A 9,109-nucleotide genomic window follows, 5' to 3' on the forward strand; every position below is an offset into this window, starting at 1 on the left:
AACGCTTGGCTTACCAAATTTACGCCAATTGATAAAATTTTGCGATTTAAATTCATTTTAAATAATGTAAATAACTATTCGTGTTGAATTGAAAATCGCCTCGTCTGAATAGGGATAGCAACTTTTTCACTTTCAACTTCTCATTCAACTCCGCATTCAACTTTTGTTGCCTGTAAAATCGCCTCGTGCGAATGCCCTATAAAACTCCTCTCTAGAGATTTACTTCCTATTCGGTACCCGGTACCGATTCTTTACATTAAACCTTCGCCATTATATACGTCCGTAAACTTAGCTGACCCAAGTCGCCAAAAATCAATAAAAATTATCTAGAAATTAGGCGTATTTTAGGTGTTAATTAGGGCCCCCCAAATTAATTTAGGCGTTCCTTTGGTTTCCGAGAAATTCGCAAAAATGTGTGGGTCAGCTAGGTTTACGTAAACCTAGGTTTTAAATTTTCCAAATATATGCTGGAATTAGGTGTCTTTTAGGTGTTCTTCAACGCCACTAAAACTAATTTAGTAGCTCCATTAGTTTTCAAGAAATTCGCAAAAATGTGTGTTTTCAGCTAGCTTAGCTTAACCTAGTTAACAATCTTTAAATTTTTGTTTCAAATTTTCGAAAAACATATATGCAGGAATGAGATGTCTTTTAGGTGTTCTTCAACGCCACTAAAACTAATTTAGTTGCTCCATTGGTTTACGAGAAATTCGCAAAAATGTGTGGGTCAGCTAGGTTTAATTTAGTAGCTCCATTGGTTTCCGAGAAATTCGCAAAAATGTGTTTTAGTGGCGTTGAAGAACACTTAAAAGACACCTAATTCCAACATATATTTGGAAAATTTAAAACAAAAATTTAAAGATGGGTCAGCTAGGTTTACACATTTTTGCGATTTCTCGGAAACCAATGGAGCTACTAAATTAGTTTTAGTGGCGTTGAAGAACACCTAAAAGACACCTAATTCCTGCACATATGTATTTCGAAAATTTAAAACAAAAATTTAAAGATGGGTCAGCTAGGTTTACACATTTTTGCGATTTCTCGGAAACCAATGGAGCTACTAAATTAGTTTTAGTGGCGTTGAAGAACACCTAAAAGACACCTAATTCCTGCACATATGTATTTCGAAAATTTAAAACAAAAATTTAAAGATTGTTCAGCTAGGTTAACAGCGCTAAGCTAGCTGAAAAACATATTTTTGCGAATTTCTCGGAAACAAATGGAGCTACTAAACTAGTGTTAGTGGCGTTGAAGAACACCTAAAAGACACCTAATTCCTGCACATATGTATTTCGAAAATTTAAAACAAAAATTTAAAGATTGTTCAGCTAGGTTAACAGCGCTAAGCTAGCTGAAAAACATATTTTTGCGAATTTCTCGGAAACAAATGGAGCTACTAAACTAGTGTTAGTGGCGTTGAAGAACACCTAAAAGACACCTAATTCCTGCACATATGTATTTCGAAAATTTAAAACAAAAATATAACGATTGTTCTGCTAGGTTAACAGCGCTAAGCAAACTGAAAAACACATTTTTGCGAATTTCTCGAAAACCAATGGACCCACTAAATTAGTTTTAGTGGCGTTGAAGAACACCTAAAAGACACCTCATTCCTGCACATATGTGTTTCGAAAATTTAAAACAAAAATTTAAAGATTGCTCAGCTTGGTTAACAGCGCTAAGCTAGCTGAAAAACTCATTTTTGCGAATTTCTCGGAAACCAATGGAGCTACTAAATTGGTTTTAGTGGCGTTGAAGAACACCTAAAAGACACCTCATTCCTGCACATATGTGTTTCGAAAATTTAAAACAAAAATTTAAAGATTGTTCAGCTAGGTTAACAGCGCTAAGCTAGCTGAAAACACACATTTTTGCGAATTTCTCAAAAACCAATGGACTCACTAAATTAGTTTTAGTGGCGCTGAAGAACACCTAAAAGAGATCTAATTCCAGCATATATTTGAAAATTTAAAACCAAGGTTTACGTAAACCTAGCTGACCCACACATTTTTGCGAATTTCTCGGAAATCAATGGAGCTACTAAAATAGTTTTAGTGGCGTTGAAGAACATCTAAAAGACATCTCATTCCTGCATATAATTTTTTGGAAAATTTGAAACAAAAATTTAAAGATTGTTAACTAGGTTAAGCTAAGCTAGCTAAAAACACACATTTTTCGAATTTCTTGAAAACTAATGGAGCTACTAAATTAGTTTTAGTGGCGTTGAAGAACATCTAAAAGAGATCTAATTCCAGCATATATTTGAAAATTTAAAACCAAGGTTTACGTAAACCTAGCTGACCCACACATTTTTGCGAATTTCTCGGAAATCAATGGAGCTACTAAAATCGTTTTAGTGGCGTTGAAGAACATCTAAAAGAGATCTAATTCCAGCATATATTTGAAAATTTAAAACCAAGGTTTACGTAAACCTAGCTGACCCACACATTTTTGCGAATTTCTCGGAAATCAATGGAGCTACTAAAATCGTTTTAGTGGCGTTGAAGAACATCTAAAAGAGATCTAATTCCAGCATATATTTGAAAATTTAAAACCAAGGTTTACGTAAACCTAGCTGACCCACACATTTTTGCGAATTTCTCGGAAATCAATGGAGCTACTAAAATCGTTTTAGTGGCGTTGAAGAACATCTAAAAGAGATCTAATTCCAGCATATATTTGAAAATTTAAAACCAAGGTTTACGTAAACCTAGCTGACCCACACATTTTTGCGAATTTCTCGGAAATCAATGGAGCTACTAAAATCGTTTTAGTGGCGTTGAAGAACATCTAAAAGACATCTCATTCCTGCATATATGCATTTCGAAAATTTAAAACAAAAATTTAAAGATTGTTCAGCTAGGTTAACAGCGCTAAGCTAGCTGAAAAACACATTTTTGCAAATTTCTCGAAAACAAATGGACCCACTAAATTAGTTTTAGTGGCGTTGCAGAACACCTAAAAGATATCTAGTTCCAGCATATATTTGGAAAATTTAAAACCAAGCTTTACGTAAACTTAGCAGACCCACACAATTTTGCGAATTTCTCGGAAACCAATGGGCTACTAATTTAGTTTTAGTGGCGTTGAAGAACACCTAAAATACACCTAATTTCTGCACATATGTGTTTCAAAAATTTAAAGATTGTTCAGCTAGGTTAACAGCGCTAAGCTAGCTGAAAAACACATTTTTGCGAATTTCTCGAAAACCAATGGAGCTACTAAATTAGTTTTAGTGGCGTTGAAGAACACCTAAAAGACACCTAATTCCAGCATATATTTGGAAAATTTAAAACAAAAATTTAAAGATGGGTCAGCTAGGTTAACAGCGTTAAGCTAGCTGAAAAACAAATTTTTGCGAATTTCTCGAAAACCAATGGAGCTACTAAATTAGTTTTAGTGGCGTTGAAGAAAACCTAAAAGACACCTAATTCCAGCATATATTTGGAAAATTTAAAACAAAAATTTAAAGATGGGTCAGCTAGGTTAACAGCGTTAAGCTAGCTGAAAAACAAATTTTTGCGAATTTCTCGAAAACCAATGGAGCTACTAAATTAGTTTTAGTGGCGTTGAAGAAAACCTAAAAGACACCTAATTCCAGCATATATTTGGGAAATTTAAAACTAAAATTTAAATTAGGTTTACGTAAACCTATCTGACCCACACATTTTTGCGAATTTCTCGGAAACCAATGGAGCTACTAAATTAGTTTTAGTGGAGTTGAAGAACACCTAAAGGACACCTGATTCCAGCATATATTTGGAAAATTTAAAACTTAAATTTAAAGACCCACAAATTTTTGCGAATTTCTCGGAAACCAATGGAACTACTGAATTAGTTTTAGTGGCATTGAAGAACACCTAAAGGACACCTAATTCCTGCATATATGTATTTCGAAAATTAAAAAACAAAAATTTAAAGAATGTTCTGCTAGGTTAACAGCGCTAAGCTAGCTGAAAACACACATTTTTGCGAATTTCTCGTAAACCAATGGAGCTACTAAAATAGTTTTAGGGACGTTGAAGAACACCTAAAAGACACCTAATTCCAGCATATATTTGGAAAATTTAAAACCAAGATTTAAAGATGGTTTACGTTTACCTAGCTGACCCACACATTTTTGCGAATTTCTCGTAAACCAATGGAGCTACTAAAATAGTTTTAGGGACGTTGAAGAACACCTAAAAGACACCTAATTCCAGCATATATTTGGAAAATTTAAAACCAAGATTTAAAGATGGTTTACGTTTACCTAGCTGACCCACACATTTTTGCGAATTTCTCAGAAACCAATGGAACACCTAAATTAATTTTGGAGGCCCTAATTAACACCTAAAAGACACCTAATTCCAGCATATATTTGGAAAATTTAAAACCAAGATTTAAAGATGGTTTACGTTTACCTAGCTGACCCACACATTTTTGCGAATTTCTCAGAAACCAATGGAACACCTAAATTAATTTTGGAGGCCCTAATTAACACCTAATTCCTAGCTAATTTTTATTGATTTTTTGCGACTTGGGTCAGCTAGGTTTACGGACGTNGGCGTTGAAGAACACCTAAAAGACACCTAATTCCAGCATGTATTTGGAAAATTTAAAACAAAAATTTAAAGATGGGTCAGCTAGGTTAATAGCGGTAAGCTAGCTGAAAACACATTTTTGCGAAATTCTCGGAAGCCAATGGAGCTACTAAATTAGTTTTAGTGGCGTTGAAGAAAACCTAAAAGACACCTAATTCCAGCATATATTTGGGAAATTTAAAACTAAAATTTAAATTAGGTTTACGTAAACCTATCTGACCCACACATTTTTGCGAATTTCTCGGAAACCAATGGAGCTACTAAATTAGTTTTAGTGGAGTTGAAGAACACCTAAAGGACACCTGATTCCAGCATATATTTGGAAAATTTAAAACTTAAATTTAAAGACCCACAAATTTTTGCGAATTTCTCGGAAACCAATGGAACTACTGAATTAGTTTTAGTGGCATTGAAGAACACCTAAAGGACACCTAATTCCTGCATATATGTATTTCGAAAATTAAAAAACAAAAATTTAAAGAATGTTCTGCTAGGTTAACAGCGCTAAGCTAGCTGAAAACACACATTTTTGCGAATTTCTCGTAAACCAATGGAGCTACTAAAATAGTTTTAGGGACGTTGAAGAACACCTAAAAGACACCTAATTCCAGCATATATTTGGAAAATTTAAAACCAAGATTTAAAGATGGTTTACGTTTACCTAGCTGACCCACACATTTTTGCGAATTTCTCAGAAACCAATGGAACACCTAAATTAATTTTGGAGGCCCTAATTAACATCTAAAAGACACCTAATTCCTAGCTAATTTTTATTGATTTTTTGCGACTTGGGTCAGCTAGGTTTACGGACGTCCATTATATGCATTTCAAGTTTAGAAAAAACTTTCATTACTAATTTGTATGATATCGGCTAAAACACTTGAACTTATCGCAACAGAGAAATATTATTTTATCAGTTTGAACCCTATTCGATCCAAGGTTCAAGAAAAATGCTTTGACGTATCAAGATGCCCTTCAGGGGGAGATTTTGTAACCACTTGTGGATGTAAAAATATTTCATATCATTCGTCAACAAAACCCATACCGATTCCAAAATTGTCGCTAACTGGTTACAGAATCTGCCCCCTGAAAGGCTCTCTCTGTATTATCGCCTCGAACCGACATGTATACATCTTTCATTTTATCAATATTAAAAGCTCTATTGGCTCCTACATTCGGGTTTTGATAGGCGAGTCTCCCCTGAACCGTTTTTTCCATATTTTTGGCCTATGTGCGCTTTTATTCGAAACCTAAATGTTTCGGTACCGAGTATCGAGAGCATTGCATACTCTTCAAATCGGTACCGAATATCAATCAATACTTAAAGAATTGACTCAGCACATCGTTACTGCTGTCAACCCGACTGTGACGTCAGAAAAACAGCTGATTCCGTCAAATTCACCGAGAGCCGATTAGCGGTCTCTCCACAGTGCATTTAACTGATGAAAACATAAATTGTTTTTAAACTGGATGTTTACATAAATCTCATAGTAGGTTTATTTTAATTTTGAGTCCTTTGGCAGTTTTCAAACAGCTAAATAGTAATTAAATTATGTAATTCACGTAGATATTTTGTTGTAAAATGCCAGATTTCCTGCAAATACATTAGAGTTTACAAAAGGAATTTCGCTACTAATTGCCTACTTTACGTACTTTTCTACTACCATTTTCGCAACAAGGGATTGCATTCTTCCCCTTTCTCCATCCTTCGTAAAGGCAACGTTTTGTAAGGGAGTGTCAAACCGCGGCTGTCAATAATTATATAACCTTGTATTATTGAATCATGGCCGGTAGGTATCATATCAAACCAAGAATGATAGAATACAAGATTGCACCGTCCTGGGCGTTGACATTTGTGTACCACAAGTAAACAAAGAATAGACCGAAAAGAAGAACGAGTTGAAACAGCCAATGCAGTTCACTTTACTGCGAAAAACGTGTTTTAATTTTGCTAAATGCGAAAATATTGCATTTTTCAACTAATATATTAGAGAACAGTGAACATTGTAGTGCACTTCATTGCTTTGCAATTGAGGCTGCTTCAGCAAACGTTTCAGTGCACTCCATTGCTTTGCTATTAAGGCTGCTGCAGAAAACCGCAGCAGCATCTCTGCTGGATTGATTAGTTAACTTGCTAATGGAGGCTGCGTGGAGCAGAAACACAATCATTGTGAGGAAATGCTGTTAATATAATAATAGAGAAACATTTCGGGAACGGCTTTGCCGTGCCCTATGTACACAAAATGCAGCGATTCGTCCCAGCGCTACGCTTGCATCTACGCTTCTTGCATCTTGACGGTTGTCGCAATTTAACACACAGCACTTCATTGTATTAGTTTTTACGCAGTCTTCAACTCAAAAATCACTCACAAATTGCAAATTAACACGATTTAAACTGATTTTTCACTTATAATTCAATTTTCTCTTTCGCTGATTTGTAAACAAAGGTTTATTTACAAGTTACCACAACTGTCAAAATCGGCAAAACCAAAGTAGCGGTACCACTGACGGCGCCACCTTTGTTCGCTGCGCCGTGATATCAAACCATACATGTTGACACGAGAGGTAGATGTCACCTGGCCGCAAGTAGTTAAACATTGCGCCTAAAAATATACACTACATACGCTACAGCGGAAATGGAAGACACGCCATTTCTTTCAATGAAATTAATTGGTGCTCGTATGTATGTATATCATAGGTGGGCAATTTTTGCTCGCTAGCAACGCCAGCGCCGCAGATCGTATCAGGGATAAAAAGTAGGTACAATTGTACCTTTTTCCGACGTTTGATGACTTAAAGGAAAATTAGGTACAGTCACTAGATTTTAGGTACAATCTTCTTTTGATCAGATGCATTTTTAGTTTTTTTTCTATCTCCTTTACCGTGCTGATATATTTGCTTGTAGGCACGGGAGAAGCTTCCCTTTAATGTTGAAGAATAAACAATTCTAAAGAAAAATGGCCAAAAGGAAGAAATTAAACAAGTAAGAGCAGCGCTGTCTTCGGCTATGCCGAAGGATTCATACCTTTCATGAACATCTGCAAATTTTACTTTGGCAGATTACTGCTTTTGAATACATCTGCATACATCGATAGAGGAGTTACATACTTATATAAAAAATCGCATCTAAACAATCAGAGGTATGGAAGATATACTTTATATGACACCAATCTAAGTGATTTTCACTTATTAGACTAAAATTGAATGGGCTATAAAACTGTGTATTCAAAAAAATTCTACCGCTTCTGAGAAAAAAGTTTGAAATTTGGGTGAAAATTTGTTGCACGTTTTTGCGGTCTTTTAAAAAGTTTTAAACTTGAGTTTATGTGAGTTTTGTGAGAGAATGAACTGTATTTTAATTGAAAATTCTTAAAAATAAATAAATAAACATGAGTGGCAAACAATATCACTTTGAAATGGGGGTGCTATTGTATTGGCCAATACTGTATATATGTATGTAGGATAATACAAACTACTATTTGATAATTAAGGCTGGTTCACATAGAACTTTCGCGTTGACTTTGTAGTTGGCGTTGGTTTGACAGAACGCACGTTAAAAGTATGCGTTCTACAATGAAGCTTGGCAGAGACTACTTTGGCCACTAAATTAACATATTAACGAGAAATAAATTAATATTTCATATCAATAATAGCATGAAAAATATATTTCTTGCCTTCATTTGATTAAAAGGAAAAAACATTTCATTTAATTTTATTTATTTGCAACAGCTGGCGACCGACGCAGCGATCTTTCTGCTTTGTGTTGGCCTTAGCGTTGCCAAATTTTGGATATGTGGACGGCTGCTTTGAAATTCGACGCCAACGCAACGCCAAAGTTGTATGCGAACCGGTCTCTATTCTTTGTTTACGCAAATTTTCCCATGTCTACATATCCATATATACATGCATACATATGTACACATGTCCTTGAACAACAGGCCACAAATAAATTTTTTCACCAAGGACTATATTTCATTCAGGTATACAGCATATCTGCTACAAGTAGAAAACTATTTTGGGGGTGTTAGCAACTGCTTACTTGTTTTTTGTTTCTGCGGCACAAACGATTATAATACTCGTTACTTACTTTCCTCTGTAAAGACAAAATACATGCATATGTACATACATATATAAATGCATATATACATAAATACGTACATACAAACATATATAAATATGCATGTTATGTGTGTACACATGTATGAATATAACTCTAAAAAATAACTCATTCCATAATCTATGCTTATGTATGTAATCAATTTTATTTGTTGTTTTAAATGCTGCCCTAATATAATACTTCACATATATATATGCATATGTACATACAATTATTAACATACTTTCGTACATAATCTATTGACATACATTCCCACATTTTTATGCACAAAAATGCATGTGTTGTATAGTACACTCGGAGCGCTCGCTCGTCGCTCACTCGTCTTTCCTAGCAGAGTGAGTATGCAGACAGCTACTCGCCTCGCACTGCGAGCGAGGCAACCCCCAACAGCCTCGCTCATTTAATAGGAGCG

General features: G+C 35.0%; 1 long non-coding RNA gene across 1 annotated transcript in view; it reads right to left on the bottom strand.

Moving 5' to 3' along the window:
* Nucleotides 1–9,109, bottom strand: part of LOC108372139 (uncharacterized) — a 28,053-nt gene that overhangs the window by 11,784 nt on the left and 7,160 nt on the right. Inside the window, exon 2 of the long non-coding RNA XR_001848816.1 lies at nt 512–522. This is a non-coding gene — a long non-coding RNA (uncharacterized LOC108372139). The remainder of the gene's footprint in view (nt 1–511; nt 523–9,109) is intronic.

The sequence above is a fragment of the Rhagoletis zephyria genome, unplaced genomic scaffold (genome assembly GCF_001687245.7).
Source record: "Rhagoletis zephyria isolate East Lansing unplaced genomic scaffold, Rhagoletis_zephyria_1.1 Rzeph_scaffold_05482, whole genome shotgun sequence".
In the NCBI taxonomy this organism is placed as follows: domain Eukaryota; kingdom Metazoa; phylum Arthropoda; class Insecta; order Diptera; family Tephritidae; genus Rhagoletis; species Rhagoletis zephyria.